General features: G+C 40.3%; 1 protein-coding gene across 5 annotated transcripts in view; it reads right to left on the bottom strand.

Moving 5' to 3' along the window:
• The window catches only part of LOC127972942 (sodium/calcium exchanger 2-like), a 202,068-nt gene that overhangs the window by 105,848 nt on the left and 75,561 nt on the right, over nt 1–20,659 (bottom strand). The window contains exon 1 of one of the 5 annotated variants that reach the window (XM_052576959.1): nt 16,810–17,033. The exons of 3 other annotated variants lie outside the window; for them this stretch is intronic. The gene's annotated coding sequence lies outside the window, so the exon portion shown is untranslated. Of the gene's footprint in view, nt 1–16,809; nt 17,034–20,659 lie in introns of those variants that run through there. One more of the 5 variants, XM_052576953.1, reaches the window with a different exon arrangement.

Here is a 20,659-nt window from a genome sequence, read left to right on the forward strand (position 1 = left end):
CGAAAACCGTGACAGAAGACCCGACCATAAAGAAAAAAAAGTTTAAAACTGCGTCTTTCCCTCCGTTTTGCTTTCGTTTTTTCTCAGTCTTTTTGTTTCGTAGTGTTTGATGGATCCCCTCTCTAGCCCCGGATTCCTCCTCCTCATGCTGGAGCAGGAAGGACGCTCTCTCGAGGACCACACCAGACGGTTTCTGCTATTAGCTAATGCCACCAGCTACCCGGACGACGCGCTCTGCACCTTCTACAACACCAGCCTGAACTCCAAGTGCAGAGCGTTGTCGCCCGAAGATGGTCCTCGGGAGGATTTCGCCTCATACGTGGAGTGGACTCTGGCGAGAAATGGCTCATCTTTCACCATCAGCCCCATAGAGGATCTCGCCAGTCCCACTCCCTACCCAGAGACCAGCCAGCCACCAACTCGCTTCACGGAGCCAGAGCCCTCCGCAGCCGCAGAGCCCGAGCAATCCATTGACAGGGAACAGGATCCCGAGAGCGCGACTGACCAGGTGTGTGAGCCGGCCACACCGTGCATCGTGGGAGTCCTCGTGGAGATCGAGGGCGTGGAGGAAAGCCCTGCCCACACTCCTGCGACTGAGGGTGAGCTGTATGCAGTCTCTGAAGATCATATGGAGCAAGTTCTGGATCTGATGGACTGGTCTATGGAGGTAATCCCTAATTTTCCTGTTTCCCCGCTGGTTCCGTCCAGCCCTGATTCCCCTGTATACCCTCTCAGTCTCCCACTCCTACCTCCTCCAGTCATTTCCTCTGCTCCATTTCCGCTGGTTCCGCCCAGCCCTGAGTTTTCGGTTTCTCCGCTGGTTCCGCCCAGCCCTGAGTTTTCTGTTTCTCCGCTGGTTCCGCCCAGCCCTGAGTTTTCTGTTTCTCCGCTGGTTCCGCCCAGCCCTGAGTTTTCTGTTTCTCCGCTGGTTCCGCCCAGCCCTGAGTTTTCTGTTTCTCTGCTGGTTCCGCCCAGCCCTGAGTTTTCTGTTTCTCCGCTGGTTCCGCCCAGCCCTGAGTTTTCTGTATCTCCGCTGGTTCCGCCCAGCTCTGAATCTTCTGTTTCTCCGCTGGTTCCGCCCAGCCCTGAGTTTTCTGTTTCTCCGCTGGTTCCGCCCAGCCCTGAGTTTTCTGTTTCTCCGCTGGTTCCGCCCAGCCCTGAGTTTCCTGTTTCTCCGCTGGTTCCGCCCAGCTCTGAATCTTCTGTGTCTCCGCTGGTTCCGCCCAGCTCTGAATCTTCTGTGTCTCCGCTGGTTCCGCCCAGCTCTGAATCTTCTGTGTCTCCGCTGGTTCCGCCCAGCTCTGAATCTTCTGTGTCTCCGCTGGTTCCGCCCAGCTCTGAATCTTCTGTGTCTCCGCTGGTTCCGCCCAGCTCTGAATCTTCTGTTTCACCACTGGTTCCGCCCAGCCCTGAATCTTCTGTGTCTCCGCTGGTTCCGCCCAGCTCTGAATCTTCTGTGTCTCCGCTGGTTCCACCCAGCCCTGAATCTTCTGTGTCTCCTGTATTCCCTCCCAGCCTCCCTCTCCCGCCTCCTCCCAAACCTGCTGGTCCCTCTACTCTTTCGCTGGTTCCGTCCAGTCCTGATCCTCCTGTCCTTCCTCCCATCCTTCTCCTCTCTCCTCCTCCTAGACCAGCCAGTTCCTCGCCATCCCTGCTGGTGCCAGTCAGTCCCGCAGCTCACCCTCAGTCCGCGCCATCGGGGCGCGGTGGTTCGCCGCTGGACTGCCAGTCTCCAGCTCCGCCTTGGCGCGTTAAGGCCCTGTCTCCGCCTCCAGCCTCCGAGCCCTGGACTCCTCCTCGGTCCTTCGACCCAGCGGCTCCGCCTTGGCTCTTAGCTCCCTCGTCTCCACCGTGGTCTGTCATCCCACCTGCTCCACCGGGCTCCCTCGTCCCTCCGGCTCCACCTTGGTCAGTCGTCGACCATCCGCCGCCTCGGGACTCCACTCCTCCGGTTCCACCTCGTCTTTCCATCCCTCCGGCTCTGTCAGGCTCCTCCTTCCCTCCGGTTCCACCTCCATCCTCGGTCGCTCCGGCTCCACAGCGGTCTGCCAGGACCCCGCCTCCGCCTTGGTCGCCTGAGCCTCCTGCTCCACCTAGGCCCTCCGGAACCTCGACGTCCCCCTGGCTCTGCGGCTGTGCTGCTCCATCTTGGGCTCCTCACCCACCGGTGCAGTCTCCGCCTGTCGGCCCCCTGGTGTCGTCGACCCCTCCTTCACCATGTCTTCTCCCGCCGTCGACTCCACCTTGGATCTCCGTCCTGGCTGGTCTCTGGTGGACCATCTGGCTCCTCCTGCTCCTGTCTCCTCCCTGGCTCCTCCTCCTGTGGTCCCTGTCTGCTGGCCCCCTCCTGGGAGTCCGTCCTCCACCGGAACCTCCTCCCAAGTTCCCACCCACGCCTCCCTCTGTTGTTTCTACGGTGCGAGGACGCACCTACCGGGAGGGGGGAGTACTGTCACACCTGGACTCATTTAGTGTGTTTTTGCCCGTGACCCAGTTTCTGTCTTTCCGTGTTTTGGTTTGATTAGTTCCCAGGTGTGTCTATTCTCTTCCTCATGTGTGTTAATTTAGTGATTCCATCCACCTGTGTTTCCCCATTATCCGCTGTACATAAGCCTTGTCCTTTCAGTTCTGTTTTGTCGGGTCTCATCACTTGTGACTAACTCACTCACTTACGTGTGTCTATCGCTGTGCTCCATGAGTTGTATATATTAAAAGCCTTATTTCGTTTATCCTCGGCTCCGTATTCCTTCAGGCAGCGTAAACCGTGACAGTAATTAAACTAGGGTCCTAGGAATGTTGAGTAATTGGGTAATTATTAGGTCTAAGTATCATAAAATAATAACTCAAGTAAAATAAACAAGGGATCACGTTATAGTCTTTTCAGTCACTAGATTAACCACATTTTCAAGTTCAGAGGGAAGACACAAGGATGACTCTGAGGTAGATTTAAGATTGTGTATATTATATTATGACAGTTGAACTTGAACACAAACAAAAACTAATTTCTTCATGATGTGAATCTCATTAGAAAGAACTTGCACAACATCTTCACTGACTCCTAAGAGAGAGAACGTGAGGGAAGTGAATGAAATAAGGAACATTTAGTTGAACATTTTCTATTCTCTGATTTTTACATTTCATATTTAAAAGCTCTTCGTGCACACACAAATACAATACAAAAATAATTATATAAATCTTAATACCAATTAATGTTTATAATACTGTTATTGAATGCTGTTCAAAGATTTGGAAAAAAACGTTATGTTGTGGGAATAAAGGTTCTTGAAAAATTCATGTCGATAAAGCCCATTTGAACTTAGAAAAAGAATAATAGAGATGCAAGAAATCAGAATAGAAATATAATTATTGACATGACTTTTCCTGACATTTAAATATTTAAAGCACACATTGTGATGTATGCAGCAGCACTACCTGACATCTGGATTCTCTCCCCTCTTTTCTCAATTGTTTCTCTATCATCCTATTAAATTATTCAACTTCACTGAAATGGTAAATGTAGAACATAGTCACTGCTGGGTTAACAGAAATAGTGTTATTGCTTAAGAAAAGGATGGAGTGGACATTGTGTAAAAACAAAGGCCACTTTGACATAAGCATAACAATCCCAGTCATTTCCACAGATCTGGGGCCTGTACCATAAAGATAGCTGAACTAATTCAGACTTACAGGATTAGTTTTGAGTTGACAAAAACCAAACCTCTCTAATCCGGCTTTGTTCTTACCTTGATGCTGTTCATCAACTTTTTTTTGTCAATTCAGGCTTTTGATCCTGAGTTTGTGGAGAGTGTGCACATGAATGTATGACATCACTGGTGAACAACCAATCATAAGCCTTGCAGTACAAAGCAAGTTTGTAGTCCCAGTGAGATTAAAAATTAAAGGTTAAGAGATTGAAGTATATGACAAATTTAAACGTAATAACATAAGGAGGACAAATAACATAAAATATCTTGCTATATCAGCGCATTCACAAGTGAAACTTTTTAACTTAGTTTATACATTTGAAAATATATAGCGATAGAGACTGGAACATGTAAGGTCAGATTTTTTTTTTTTTTTAAATAGTCCAATCTTTTGAAATTACAGCTTTTTTATATGACATGATCTGTATACATTAATATTTATTTAAGATAAATGATATATGATAACTTAAACTAAAATTGCTTGTGTGTAAAAGAAAAATAATAATAATATGAATCACAATGATTATATAAATCATAAAATGATTTATATATTTTTTTAAAGCCAGACGACTTCTATAGTTTTTTTTTTAGCATTATTGACCTTTAATTTGGAGCGAGATAAACTGGACTGACTTTGTGTCAGACATGTGTCACTTCTCTAACATCTGATTGGTCCAGCTTCAGTTTGAGATCTGTAACTCAGAACATAACCTGCCCTGCATGATTACAAATGTGATATTTGTTTTATACAACAGTTAAATAAGTAGTTAATATTAAAGGTATCCCCGGGTATTAAGACATGTACAACTTAATATAACAAATTATGTCTCTTATTGAAATATGAAACAGAAAACCCATGAAAGATACTGGCGCTTTTTACAGCGACACAACTCAGAAAATAAACTCAAGAAAATAAAATACTGATACGATACCACATTGTGTGGCTTCTGGATGTTGTATTTTGTTAATCTTGTTAGGATGTTAACTTGCCGATGCTAATGTTGATGCTGCAGCCACTGGAGGAATTTCTCAGCGCAGGTTTCCCCCGAGATCATGGGTGTTCTGACTCCTTGTGGGGAAAAATCTTATATCCATCACCACCGGTACGCTCTTTCAGTAGCTGTAGCCATCATATCAGTATTTCATTTTCAAAGTTGTCAACGCTAATCATGTGTTGTGGTAAAAACAGCAACAGGTAGCGGCAGCGGCTCACCGATTTCTACCATTTTACGTCATCAGAATAATGGTGCCCCAAATAGTCCAAAATATGCATAAAACTACTGTATGTGATTTTTTTAAATAACATACATCTTTCATGGGTTTTCTATTACATATTTCAGTAAGAGACATCATTTATGGTATATTAAGCTATACATGTCTTAATACCTGGGGATCCCTTTAAGAGATTATGTTTTAGACACCATATGTCCTGTTTATGCTTTTTCTCCAAGAAAAAAAAACAAAAAACAGAGCAACAGGATTCTGTTTGTTCCTGCATGAATCAATTGTTTAAATGATTCGGTTCAATCGACTCACTTATTAACAGTGACTTACTGTCGCATACTGGTGGTTTTAATTTCACATTTTTATTTATCTTTTATTTTTTTTAATCATTTCAAACATCAGTTTTCAATATTTTAGTTTATAATATCAAAACATTATTCATGCATTTGTAACTGCAGGTTAAGGTATTCCATGTCCCTCTGGGCTGCATTAAACAGTGTGTAAATGCACGTAAATGACACTTCTAATGCAGCTTCTGCGTTTCCTCTGCATTGCAAAGATCAATTCTGTTGATGCTGATTTAATTTGCTTGGTAACAACCCAAATGCAAGAATCTGACTTAAAAGATGGTGCACACTTTTAGAAAAAAATGCCTTAAAGGTGAGAATGGCCATAAAACAGGATGGAAATTTAGAATATCAGAAAATTCAGGAGTCAGCAGTCCACGGTAGTCCTTACGATACAAGCACAATATCACATTAATTTTCTATTAACATTGTCTAATTATCGTTATCAATAAAATCCAAGAATATTATGGAGATATCTTTTTTTTCAATATTGCACACCCCTAATTTATGTTGTTTAATTATAATAATTTATTGATAATAACTGTTTAAATTAATATATTAATTAATACTTTTGACTTTTAAGGCTGAAATGTAAAGTTTTTTTATAAATCATTTTATAAAACTTTGGTTTTGTGAAAACTTGTATCTGAACTGTAAACTATGCTTTTTACAGTAATTCTATTATATTTTATGGTACTTTATATGATACTATAGACATTGCCCTACCCCGCTCATATGGGATTAATTTTTTGTGTTCAGGCCTTAAAAAATGTCTTAAAAAGTCTTAAATTTGAGCTTAAATATCCTGCAGAAACCCTGGTTCCCCATCGTGGGAGAGACGATGCATTGATAACGCCTTGGGAACGCATTCTGCGTGAGTGCGTCTGAAGCATCCATGTCAACTAGTCCAATGGCGAGAGTGAGCGTCAGGAGTGACGTCACGACCAGGAATTGATAAAAACCCCAACCGGTGTTAGCTTTCTGTGCCTCAGCAAGCGATCTGTGTCAAACCTGTCTGTCATATTTACTGTTGTCTTGTTCAAAGTTTATATAATGGCGAAGCAACTATTCAAACAGTGTCCTTCTTCCTGCCTGCGTTATTTAATGGGTGGGGATACACTCAAGCTTTGTGTAGTTGGTTTGGGAGTGGAGCATGCGGTATCTTTTTCTGTTTTCTTAAACGTCTCCTACGTCATGGGGTCTTCCATTTTTTCCTGATCTTCACAGTGAGCTGTCTAGATCGTGGAATAAGCCATATTCGTCACGTCTTTTAAGCCCTCAAGTGCGCATTTATTCTGATATAAGAGGGCTGAAAGAAAATGGTTATGAAGCGATGCCCCGGGCGGAACAGACGTGACGAGTCAGGCGTGACGAAATTCGTGGACTTCGTTGGGCTACGGATTTATCTCTCAGGGCGACTAAAGAAACAGCACGTGCTATTGGTAGATCTATGGCTGCTTTGGTTTCTACAGAAAGACACCTTTGGCTTATTCTTTCAGATATTAAAGATAAAGATAGATCTTTTCTTTTAGACGCTCCCATTTCTCATGAAGGTCTGTTTGGTGATACTGTGAATGAAATGGTTGAAAGATTTCAAGAAAATAAAAAGCAATCTGAAGCTTTTAAAAGTTTTCTCCCTCGCCGATCTAATCCTCCTGAGACTGCTGGGCGTGCAAGGCAGCCCCAGCCGTCATGCTCCTCATATCGTGTGTTTCAAAAAGAGAGTGTTGCGTCTCGCGCTCCTCCTCAAAAATCATGGGGACCAAGCCAGCACTCACAGCCAAAGCAATCTAAGCAGAAGCCGGATCTGAGGACCGTTCTTCTCGCTAAGAAAGCTTTGGCTCAGAAGAAAAGGTCCTGACGCTAAATGGGTCAGACCTGTGAGGGCAGCCCCAATCGAGACGGTGCAGTGTACACCTCAGTATATGGTGCCCATCCCGTCTCGGTGCTCTCACGGGGCCGTCCTACCAACCCCGCCACCCTTGGTGCCTCGGGGCGCAGCGGTCTCCAGCGGGTCTCTGGCACTGTGTCTCCCAGACGCTGCGTCAGGCTCGCTCCCTCTGAAGGGGGTTCAAGAGCAGTTAGCTCGGGTGATTCCTGGGCTTCGGCTTCAGGTCCCCGAACTAGTTGTTCAAATTACACCAGAGGCCAGCCTCGAGAGGCTGGTTCCCTTAGTAGAATGTCTGACAGAATGGAAAAGTCTGCCAAATATATCTCAATGGGTCCTGCAGATAGTAGAGAAGGGTTACAGAATCCAGTTCGGTTCTTGTCCCCCACACTACAACGTGGGGTTGCTCAAAGTAATCCCGAGCAGGCTCTGGTCATGGACCAAGAAGTAAAATCTCTTTTAGCGAAAAATGCTATAGAGCAGGTGTATCCTCCCGACAGGGCATCGGGTTTTTACAGTCTTTATTTCATTGTTCCAAAAAAAGGATGGAGGGCTGCGTCCCATTTTAGATCTTCGTCTGTTGAATTGTACAGTTCAGAAATTAAAATTCAAGATGCTGACACTCAAACAGATCGTGACTCAAATCAGATCCGAGAACTGGTTCATCACGATAGACCTAAAAGATGCGTACTTCCATATCTCCATACCAAGAAGAGTGTGCTATCTCCATTACAGAGGACCACTTTTCTTGGGGTGGTATGAGAGTCGGTCACGATGCGAGCCGCTCTTTCGCCCGCTCGTATAGCCAACATCCTCACAGCCACATCAGAGCTAAAGCTAGGCCAGTCACGCACTGTGAAACAGTTCGAGAGATTGTTGGGTCTTATGGCAGCAGCGTCCAATGTGATCCCCTTTGGCCTGCTGGGCATGAGACCTTTACAGTGGTGGCTCAGGACCAGAGGGTTCTCCCCAAGGGGAAACCCACTTTATACGATCAAGATCACGTGGCTTTGTCTCCGCGCCTTGGTCATATGGAGAGAACACTGGTTCCTGTCCCAGGGTCCGGTATTGGGAGCTCTTTGTCATCGGGTTTCTATCTCGACAGATGCTTCCCTTACTGGCTGGGGAGCGGTAATGGAAGGCCGCTCAGCTCAGGGTCTGTGGGAGAGCCATCACATAAAATCACAATTTTCCCACATCACAATTTTATGTGACAGAGTCAGCACTGTAATATCAATGTGTTCCTAACTTCCTATTGGTCAGTTTAAGAGTAGCTCACCTTAGTCTAACAGTTATCCCGCTCTTAACCAGTTTTCCAGCATAAGTTGCCACAGTGACTGAGTTTGAGTTATGGTAATTTTGCATTATGAAACCAAATCAAGTTCAAATAAATCAGACTAACTGAAATAAGCCTGGCTTATTTTTTTTTTTTACTTGTTTTATGTAACAGCATGTGTCAAGTAAAAAAAAAAAATTAAGATTTATCCCTAATTAAAGACAACATGACATCAAAAGTTACAATTTTTACTTTGCTACACTTTTTCTGGTTTTATTATGAAAGAGACACATCATTTGATGTCACCAAGCGCTCTTGTTTGCTCTATTACAGTTCAGTCCAGCAAGAGGGATCAGATTCTCAAGATTCTCAAGAGCTGTGTGTCCAAGAAGAGTGACTGGTTTATAGATCCTCCACCAGACATGAAGGCCGGAAACAAACCGCAACGTGTCAGGTACACAGTAGCTTATGGTTTTACCATGACCTCTTGTGTTCTCTCCCAGTCTCTTAATGGTTTTATAAAATAGCAGCAGTATAATGAAAAACTCAACCAACATTCATTAAATATCGGGAATTTTGGAAATTGGTTTAAATCTGTTGTGTTAAACATAAACCTTATTTGTAATTGTACGTATTGTTAAATAAATTAGCCACAAAAATTAGTAAACAAACGTGGTGGGGATAATATCTAACTTCCAGTTCTGCATTTGCAGGTTCCTGCTCATGGATTCACATTGTAAAGGATGAATATAGGATAACTTAAAGAGTTAAATGTAACCTCTGTTCTGTTATAGGTCAGTTAAGCGGAAAAGATCAGGCAGAAAGTCCAGCTGTGTGTCTATGAAGAGTGAAATGTCTAGAGATCCTCCACCATACATGAAGGATGGAGACCAGCAGAGTGTCAGGTATATAATTGCCTATGGTATTGACCAGTCTCTTAATGGTTTTATAAAATGGCAGCCAAAAAAAAATTATATTTGATAAACAATTACATTTATCAGTGATAATAACTATAAAAAAGGGTGCACATAAGTTTATCACCATGGTTCTCATAAGAGAACCTGGAGATCTGGGGCCAGTTGTGTAAACCATGTTAAGACTGTGTCTTCAGAACTACCAGTTGCCAAGAGTTAATCAGTCTTACTTTTCCAATACAAATAAGAACAATGTACCTTTTCATAACTAAAACGCTTTGACCAGTCTTGAAAAAAAAATAGGTGTAGATAGATGCAACCGTCCCTGGGTCTGGACCTCACTCTGCACATATGGCGATTTTCCACTGGTACAACTTGGCTCGACACGGTTTGCGTTTCCACTGCAGTTTAATACCTCTTTAAGTGGGTGGGATTAAACGTGTCATGGCCAAAAGGTGAGCAAACTCCTGAAAAACTTTTTCATTCTGCATCACCCCATCAAGCTCTTGCTGCATCCGTTCCTCGGCTATCAACTAGAGCAGGGGTGCCCAAACTCACTCCTGAAGGGCCGGTGTGCTGCCGAGTTTAGCTCCAACTTGCCTCAACACACCTGCCGGGAAGTTTCTAGTATGCCTAGTGAGAGCTTGATTGGTTGGTTCAGGTGTGTCTAATTGGGGTTGGATCTAAACTCTGCAGCACACCGGCCCTCCAGGACTGAGTTTTGGGACCCCTGAACTAGAGGAATGTCTGTGGTTCCTCAACAGACCACAAAAGAATTTTTTGGTTGTTAAAAAAGGTGTTGCTAGTTCAGTGACAAAGGTAGGGATGATTCTCTCCAGCCAATCAGTGATCAGCAGGATTTACGTCACATTTTGGTAACAGTACGGCTTGCTTGGATCCTCAGACGAGGTGGTACTGAAAAAAGTTCCAGGTACTGTACCCAGTGGAAAACTCCCCAAAAGTGAGCTTTACCGAACCGTACCGAGTCATACCGTGCATTGGTAAAGCACCAATAGTGTGACCCATTAAATACTGTATAACTATAAAATATAAATTAAAAATAATGATAAAAAATATTATTTTATAACAAAATAAAAAAGTGTGTTAATAATACTATTATTTTAAAATAAAAATACTATTATTTTATAGTAAACTTAAAATGTAAAATGCTAATATTTACTTTTTTAATATAAATTTTTATCATTTTCAGACTTTACATTGGCAAGCTTTTATTTTGGCAGGTTTCTGGCAAGTAAGTACAGCTTCAAAGTATCTGATTGTTGATTTACTTTATGCTGTTTTAAGGCGAACGAAGCGATCCTTGCCAGCTGTACCAGAACAAAGCAGTAAGAAAATGAAATATGATGATTCGGTGAATCAACCACAAGACATGCATGAAAGCGTGTATCCTGGTGTCAGGTAAAATACAAGGTCTTGATGCTGCAAAGATTCATCATATAGTTTATAATCAATAACATGATTATCCTTGCCTTCATTAGACTTCTGCACTTTTATACATGTAATGTGGTTAATTTTACAGCCATGATGACCTCAACCAATTAAGATCCAATCTGAAGAAAAAGTTTCAGTATCTTTATGAAGGAACAACAAAGCAAGGAAACCAAACACTCTTAAATGAGATCTACATAGAGCTCTACATCACAGAGAGTGAGAGTGGAGAGATCAGTAATGAACACGAGGTGAGACAGATTGAGACACAATCCAGGACAGCAACAGAGGACACACAGATCAAATGCAGTGACATCTTTAGAGCTTTACCTGGACAAGACAAACCCATCAGAAGAGTGCTGACAAAAGGAGTCGCTGGCATTGGAAAAACAGTCTCTGTGCACAAGTTCATCCTGGACTGGGCTGAAGGACAAGAGAATCAGGACGTCCAGCTCATATTTCCACTTTCTTTCAGAGAACTCAATCTGATGAAGGACAGAACACTCAGTCTTTCAGATCTTCTTCATCATTTTTTCCCAGAAACAAAAGAAATGGAAATATCTAATGACAAATATAAAGTGTTGTTCATCTTTGATGGTCTGGACGAGTGTCGTCTGTCTCTGTATTTTCAGAGCGATGTGAGGTTGTGTGATGTAAGTGAATCAGCATCAGTGGACGTGCTGCTGAAGAACCTCATTGTGGGGAATCTGCTTCCCTCTGCTCTCATCTGGATCACCTCCAGACCAGCAGCAGCTGATCTCATCCCCTCTGAGTGTGTCCATCGAGTGACGGAGGTACGAGGCTTCAGTGAGCCACAGAAGGAGGAATACTTCAGGAAGAGAATCAGTGATCAGAGTCTGGCCGATAGGATCATCTCACACCTGAAGTCATCAAGGAGTCTCTTCATCATGTGTCACATCCCAGTCTTCTGCTGGATTTCATCCACTGTTCTGGAGAAGATGTTGAGTCAAGCAGAGAGTGGAGAGATTCCCAAGACTCTCACTCAGATGTACACACACTTCCTGATGGCACAGATTAACATCAAAGACATGAAGTACAACAAGAAGAAGGACACAGACAAAGAGATGATATTCAAATTAGGAAAACTTGCATATGAGCAACTGAAAAAAGGCAGTGTGATCTTCTATGAGGAAGACCTGAGAGAGTGTGGCATTGATGTGACAGAAGCATCAGTGTACTCAGGATTGTGCACTCAGATCTTCAGAGAGGAGTTTGGCTTGAATCAAGTGAAGGTCTTCTGCTTTGTTCATCTGAGCGTTCAGGAACATCTAGCAGCTCTATATGTGCACCTCTCCTGTACAAACAACAACATAAATGTGTTTGATGACATCACCAGTATGTCAAAGATTTCATTATCTGACCTGCATAATAAAGCTGTAAATAAGGCTCTACAGAGTAAGAATGGACATCTGGATCTTCTCCTGCGGTTTCTTCTGGGTCTGTCAGTGAAGTCTAATCAGGGTCTTTTACAAGGACTAATGAAACAGACAAGAGGGAGCTCTGAGAGCAACGAGGAAACAGTTGAGTACATCAAGAAGAAGATCAGCAGCGGTTGCTCTCCAAAAATATCCATCAATCTGTTCCACTGTCTGAATGAGCTTGGTGATCATTCAATAGTGGAGGAAATACAACAATATCTGAACTCTGGAACATTAGCTGAAGCCAAACTCACCTCTGTGCAGTGGTCAGCTTTAGTGTTTGTCTTGTTGACAGAGCAAACGAGCGATGTGTTTGAGCTGAATAAATTTATTGGAAGAGAAAATGCATCTGATAAAGACGTTTGGAAGCTGCTTCCTGTGATTAAAGAATCCAGATCAGCACAGTAAGTAACACTGAAAACATTTTACTTAAAGTGTGTTCTAGGATCTGTGAACCTATGTTAGTACTGACCCATATTTTGACATATCATGCCATGAGACTGTTCTTTAACTTATAAAAGCAAAAATTAAAACAGCCATGAATATCATTAGTATTAAATGCAATTGTTTATTATTACTCAACTTGTTTCACACCTTATGAGTTTGCCTCCCTGAAGATGTAATTTGCTAAAGTAAAAAAAAAAAAAACTGAGTGAAAAAGCATAATATGACTCATTAAGTTTTTTTTGTTGTTGTTGTTGTTTTATTGTTACTGTGTTGAATTTGCTGTACTTAAATGTTCAATCTCTCTACAGTTTGGGTGGCTGTAATATCACAGCTAAAGGTTGTGCTGCTCTGGCTTCAGTTCCGAGATCAAACCCCTCAAACCTGAGAGAACTGGATCTGTCTGGGAATAAAATACTAGATTTGGGCATGAAGCATCTATCTGATGGACTTAAGGATTCTCACTGTAAATTGGAGAGACTAAAGTAAGATCATCTCTTTAATGCTTTTTATTCCTGTGTGAGATAAGACATGTGCATTGATTGATCAAAAGTGACAGTAAATACATGTATAATTCCAAATGATTCCAGTTTTTAAAAAAATCGCTTTTCTTTTGAGTTCATTACTCATCAAAGGATCCTGAAAAATAATTTCACAGTTTCCACAAAAAATATGAAGCATTTATAATTAACAGAAATGTTTCCCAAACAGCGCATCAGCATATTAGAATGAGTTCTGAAGGATGATGTGACACTGAATTTATCATAATTACTTCATTCTTCAGCTTTGAACACAATAAATTAGATTTGAACATATTACAACGGGAAACAGTTATTTTAGATTGTAATAATATTCAAAATATAACTGTTTTTACCGTATTTTTTTAATGTTTAAACACTAAACTTCTAAAAGGCTGTGCGGTGATATAAAAGTAATAATAGTTGTAGTCAATTTACCAGTTCTAAAAACTTGAAATGAACAAAGATTGTCTTAGGATCTTGAGACAAAATGTTTGAGAGTGAGAATTGTCCTTGTTCTCTACAGGTTGAGAGATTGTGGGGTCACAGGTCAAGGTTGTGCTGCTCTGGCTTCAGCTCTGCGATCAAACCCTAAACACCTGAAAGAAATATATCTGTCTGGGAATAAACTAAGAGATTCAGAAGTGAAGTTACTTTCTGATCTAAAAGATGATCCAAATTATAAACTGTCAGAACTGTACTATTGTGAGTATATTTTTATTATACACTTTTGATATGAATATGCTAATATCTCTGGCTGTGTTTTTTCTGAAATGAATCTGCTGATGTGATGTGACAGCAGTAATCTCTCATACTGTCTGTGTGTTTTACTTTAGGACTGAGTATATAGACATCAATCCTGTTTCCTCAGGATCAGCTGATGTTGAACAAGAACCTGATACAGAGACGTCACAATCAGCAGAGACTGAAATAATTATCAATCTAGCACCTGTGTATTTTACTTTATATTTCTCATGGATTGATGTAAGACCATTACATTACCAGCCGGCTGGTTTTGAAATAGCGTACTATTCTTTCTATTTCTGCTAAATTAAGACAAATATGGCAGAAATGTATTAGTTTTATGATACTGTAGATAGATGCCATTTCTTTTGTAAGTATTGTTTGTTCTCTGTTTTGGTGTTAGAGTTAGAGAAGTTAAGATGCTTTTCTTTTTATGTATTTAATTTCTTTTAAGTAATTTAGCGGGTTTTAGTTTAGCTATTTTAGCCTGGTCCACTGCTGGAGTCAATCAGTCTTTTTTTTTCTTCTAATTAATGCTGTTTTGTGTTTGTGTATATTTCTTCCAAGACATTGTTAGATCCCAGTGTTATCTGTCGTAGCTATACAAGGATTTGTTTTCAAAATCTGTATCATAGCTATTAAACTATTTCATGTTATGAATTTAACCTCAGTGTGATCTTAAACCTGTTAACTGTCACCCCGTCCCGTATACGGGACACCTACATTTACTTCACTATAGTGAATATATATTACAATTAAATCTAATCTAATCTTGACAAACTATGTATTGTTGTAAAGGTCTAAGACTCCCAAATATATATTTTACCAATGTTTTTTGTTAAAATTATGTAGGAAAAGTAATGGATTAATTTCTGACAAGAGTGCACCCTCATAAATCTACATGATAACAGGAGTTCTGACCTTTGTTAAAAAAAATTGACTTCTTCGTTGCCTTTTTCTCTATCACATTTTAGAAATCATCAGAAATGATATTTCAACTGAAAGCTTAAAATCTCAAAATTCATCCTTTAAAACCCATTTTAAAATCAGACATTGCATTACCATGTAAATGGTACATCAATATCATGTTACAAAATGTTTTCATTCATGAATGATAAAAATTTAAGTTTGGGTCGTGCACTACAAAGTCTGTGTTCAAAAATGAGTGACAATTAAGGGGAAAGTAAATCTGAGTTTGTGGTGACTTCAATTAAAATAAATTACTATAATCTTAATTCTGTCGGAGAGTCAGTCAGTAATCAGAGTTCTACTGGAAGGTTAACCCTGCCTGGTTTACATGTTTCAAAATGATAACCAGTTACATACATTAATAAAGTAATTAAAATAGTTACTACTTATTACATTTTAAATAAGGTAATCTGTGGCCTGTTAAATTTCCAAAGTGACCTGCTCAACACCAATCTTAGGATGTTAGGATGACAAGCATGTTCCAATTACAAATGGAGGTCGACCAATTTTGGATTTTACTGATACAGATAGCTAGCCACAATAATACAGTTTAATCAACCAACGCTGAACAGAAACTAAAATGGTGTTCAATTAAAAAATTTTAAAAAAGGACTGAACCATACTTTGCAATTTAATACAACATTTTATTTATAAGTCAGTTCACAGTTTTTTAATGTTGACAAAAGCAAGTTTTTAAATGTTGAAATTAACACACTCAAACAAGGAGCAAAATTTATATTCTACAGCTTTTATCAATCTTAGTTAATGTTACAAATGGACTATTGCATTCTTTCATTCACTTTATTTATAGTCAGAGCACTTTAACTTTATTCTGTTATGGCCAAGGACTACAACTTTGTACATACCTCACTTAGTCATGTGCCTCTTTTTGGTGATGTGATATATTTCAGACTGTCCAAGACATTTTCAATCATGCTGACGCCCTCTCGGCTGTTACAGTCCAGTTCTGTCACAGAAAGACAGGTGTCATTTATTATAACGCAGAATCAATGAATGTCTGTCAGATAATGTTGCCATTTTATGAGTGCTATAAAAAAATAAATCGTGCTCTTAAAAAACAGTAGGCTGTATATACTAGTATTGCATTCTGAACAAACCCTGAATGCTCGTTTTAAAAGGGAGGGAGGAGAAGGGAACCTCCATCTGCAGAAGAATCGAGGAAACCCCGCATGCACGGTGCAATCCCGTCAGTCCCGAGCATTAAAGTGCCCGTTATCACATCGCTGACATTTAGTTTCATAACATCAGATTCAACAATCAAAACAATGATATAGGAAGGTCACACAATAAGCGTTCCGTTTATGTGACCAAACATTTACATCCATCAAACATTATAACAACGGGTTTGTCATGCATTTAAGACTATGCCATCCCCTATACGAACTGCTTTCATTTAAAGTGATCACACTGACAGAGAAACAAACAAGTGTCCACAGACACCAACGGGAATCCCACATGAGTTTAGGAATTTATGTTTATGCATTCACACATTATAAATATAGGCTGTCTCCTAAAATCCTGTATAACAGTTTATATTTGCACATCATCCGCAACTAAGAGAATCTACACACACAAACAAACATGCACTAACAATAATTTAAGAGCTCCTAAAATAATAGCAATACTTTTGCATGTTATCTGCACCGAAAGCACCAATAAAGAACATGATCTAACATTAAAAGCAAAACAAGCTGAAGGCGTCGCTTTATTCCATTACACCTGCTCTTTATCTCGTGCTCGTTTACTTTTCAGTCCCAGACAGAAGCAAGCATCATCATACTGAGATCATCTGAAGGATGAAAACGCTCTTCTCGTTTTGCGCGATCACACAGTTTGTTGATGGGAGAAGTTGTGTCTGATGTTCTGTCATACCTTGTATCCTAGTTCACGGTGTTGTTCAGGGCAGGCGTGGCTGAGAAGCGCATGTTTCTGCTGCTGCTGCTGCTGGATCATTCATTGAAACACTGCTCCGCTTGTGCTCATGTGTGTCTCTCTGCGGGCTGACTCTGGTGTATTTCACTCTCTCTCGTGCTGTGGAAATACTCGCGTGCGCTCACTCCTGGGTGGGGAGGGAGGTACGCGAACGCGCAGACAGCTGAACGCGAGAGCGCGCATTGTTTCATCTGAAAGGTTCTATCTATCTGTCTGTCTGCAGTATGTGCTTCCTCAAGCACTCATACAACCCTTTGAAATGTATCAATATGAAATGTTATGGTAGTAGAGACCATCATTTTCTTAACTGTAGCCTATATTCAGTAATTAAAATAAAAAACAATTTCTGATGTCTGCTTTCTTAGGATTGTGGTTAAAGATTCTGCTTAAATCCAGAACAACCTTTGCTGAATGTAAAAGCCATACATTTTAACTGTTATAAATGACACAAGTTAGATATAGGACGTGGTATTTAATTTCACAGTTGCTGCTGTACAGTCACTTATACAGCTGCACATGCCATTTATGTTCCAACCCTGTATGTGTTTTATCTTATGTGAGACACAAGGCAATATTTTGAAATATGTGTCAGTGGATTCCAGTGTTCTTCGAAATACCTTATTTTGTGTTCTGCAGAAAAAAGAGACCTCACGTAACAATTAAGGTAAGAATTATTAGGATTCGAACTTTAATGTTAGGGGAAAATATTAATTTAAGGTGCTCTGGAAGGACAAAAAGTAATTAAAATGTCATTGAGAATGGCTGTTAAACTAATGTGTAATCGTTTAGCAAAGACCTAATTGTTCATTTTTATTTCATTAAATTCCTGGTACATCAATACTAATATTTCCAGCTTCCACTACATTCTGTAAAATTCTGTTCAATTATTTGAAAAGTCATTAACGCCCTCTGCTGGTTATCATGAGAATATGCAGTCTGGTGATGTATCGCAGGACTAAACAAAACAAACCAAAAAAAAACATACAACAACTACTTTAGACATATTTCATGCATAGTCTGCGTATCTGTATTATTCTTTCCTAGATAGTCTCTATTTTGTCAAGATGGAAATTAGAAGTCTTAAGGCTGATCGTTTCAGTGATAGAAAAAGATATAGTAAAAGTCAGATCAGAAATGTAATTAATCATGAGATTTATTATGTATCTTTACAAAACCAGATAGTGTGTTTGAGACTTTTTGTTCAGAAATATATATATAATCTTTATTCTTTGTGACAAAATGTTAACAAAGATGCAACATTAATGAAGTGTCAAGTCCCACAGGTGGTCTCCTAAACGTTAGTATAATATACAGATTGTTTAAACCGTGTCATGTGTTGCTTCAGATTTTACCAGCGAATCTTGCAATGCAAAATCGAGGAAATGAGAAAATGATAGGATAACTGCCAAACCCATTTACTTATAGCCAATCAGATACCTCTTCCGGGCACATTACGTAATTCATATTCATAAGCCATGTGTGGTTTTTGGAGCCAGATACACCCACCTAAAGGATAATTAGGAACACCATACTAATACTGTGTTTGACCCGCTTTCACCTTCAGAACTGCCTTAATTCTACATGGCATTGATTCAACAAGGTGCTGAAAGCATTCTTTAGAAATGCACATCCAGGGCACGAAGCTCCCGTTCCACCACATCCCAAAGATGCTCAATTGGGTTGAGATCTGGCGACTGTGGGGACCATTTTAGTACAGTGAACTCATTGTCATGTTCAAGAAACCAATTTGAAATTATTCAAGCTTTGTGACATGGTGCATTATCCTGCTGGAAGTGGCCATCAGTGGTACATGGTGGTCATAAAGGGATACAGTTTAACCACCAAATTTGAATGTTACTCCTTTTACCCCTAGACCATTTTTAAGAGGGTCGTATGGTCAGAAACAATGCTCAGGTAGGCCGTGGCATTTAATGACAATGCCCAACTGGCACTAAGGGGCCTAAAGTGTGGCAAGAAAACATCCCCCACACCATTGCACAGCAGCAGCCTGCACAGTGGTAACAAGGCATGATGGATCCATGTTCTCATTCTGTTTACGTCAAATTCTGACTCTACCATCTGAATGTCTCAACAGAAATCCAGACTCAGGCAACATTTTTCCAGTCTTCAACTGTCCAATTTTGGTGAGCTCGTGCAAACTGTAGCCTCTTTTTCCTGTATGTAGTAAAGATGAGTGGTACCCGGTGGGGTCTTCTGCTGTTGTAGCCCATCCGCCTCAAGGTTGTGCGTGTTGTGGCTTCACAAATGCTTTGCTGCATACCTCGGTTGTAAGGAGTGCTTATTTCAGTCAAAGTTGCTCTTCTATCAGCTTGAATCAGTCGGCCCATTCTCCTCTGACCTCTAGCATCAAGAGGGCATTTTCGCCCACAGGACTGCCGCATACTGGATGTTTTCCCTTTTACCACCATGCTTTGTAAACCCTAGAAATGGTTGTGCATGTAAATCCAAGTAACTGAGCAGATTGTGAAATACTCAGACTGGCCCATCTGGCACCAACAACAACCATGCCACGTTCAAAATTGCTTAAATCACTTTTCTTTCCCATTCTGACATTCAGTTTGGAGTTCAGGAGATTGTCTTGACCAGGACCACACTCCTAAATGCATTGAAGCAACTGCCATGTGATTGGTTGATTAGATAATGGCATTAATGAGAAATTGAACAGGTGTTCCTAATAATCCTTTAGGTGAGTGTATATCTTACACTTTTCATCACCATTGGACCGATGGCATCGTTGTGTTATGACGAGAAGCATCAATGCCGTTTTATTAGACTTATCTAAAACATACTGTAACGTTACACATTAACTAGAAAAAAAGCCCTATCAGGCTAAAATTATTTCTTTCCAGATAACATGGAAGAAACCATTTTAGTCTTATAGGGCTTATAGTCTTACATGTTTTTTTTTTTTCTAGTTAATGTGTAACGTTATAATATGTTAAGATACTGCAGTACAATCCAAAAGTGAAAGAGTTACAGTTACAGGAGCCATTTCCCTTCAAACAACTGCATCAAGTTATCATAGGACAAAAAGTAAGTATGAAAGATAATATTTGATACATAAAACTTGTGTGATGACTATATTTGTTAGATAAACGATTTGTAAAATGGTGTAAGTCTGTGTCGAATAAAATCGACGCGAAAGCAGCTTAAGGTCGAATCCCATTTCAATGTTGCAGGGTTCTATATTAATCTAAAGCGCCTTAATATAAATCACTAAAACGATTAACTATCTTCAATTATTGTTGTTCTGCTTAGTTAGACTATTATTCTGACTCATTCAGCTTTAATGTTTTTTTGTTGTTGTTTTTGGATTGTATGTTGCTGACGCCACATGTACCCACCTCAGAGCTAATGACATTTAATAATCGTTAAAATATGAGAATCCTTTAAAGCAAAAAAATCTATATATATATATATAAACAATAGTTATAACTAGAAACAATATCTATAACTAAGACAATAGAGTATAACCCAGCAATAGAATATAACCTTCATTGCTAAAAAAAAAAAAAAACCTAGTAAGTGTCTTTGCTCAGATCAGTTACAATCATTAGTGAACTTGACTTGTTCAGTAACATATTTTAATAGCCTTAATCCATGCCTTCTGTCTTTGTTGTTTACTCAATCAACTCGTTAAATTTCAGTTTACTCAATAGCAACATTTCTACATGGAAGTTCATAAACATTCCCTGTGGCTAAATTTCTAATCGAATTACTGTGACCGTGTTTAATAGCTATGTCTGAATCAGTCTTTCTGTTATTTCCA

The sequence above is a fragment of the Carassius gibelio genome, chromosome B15, assembly GCF_023724105.1.
Source record: "Carassius gibelio isolate Cgi1373 ecotype wild population from Czech Republic chromosome B15, carGib1.2-hapl.c, whole genome shotgun sequence".
Taxonomy (NCBI): domain Eukaryota; kingdom Metazoa; phylum Chordata; class Actinopteri; order Cypriniformes; family Cyprinidae; genus Carassius; species Carassius gibelio.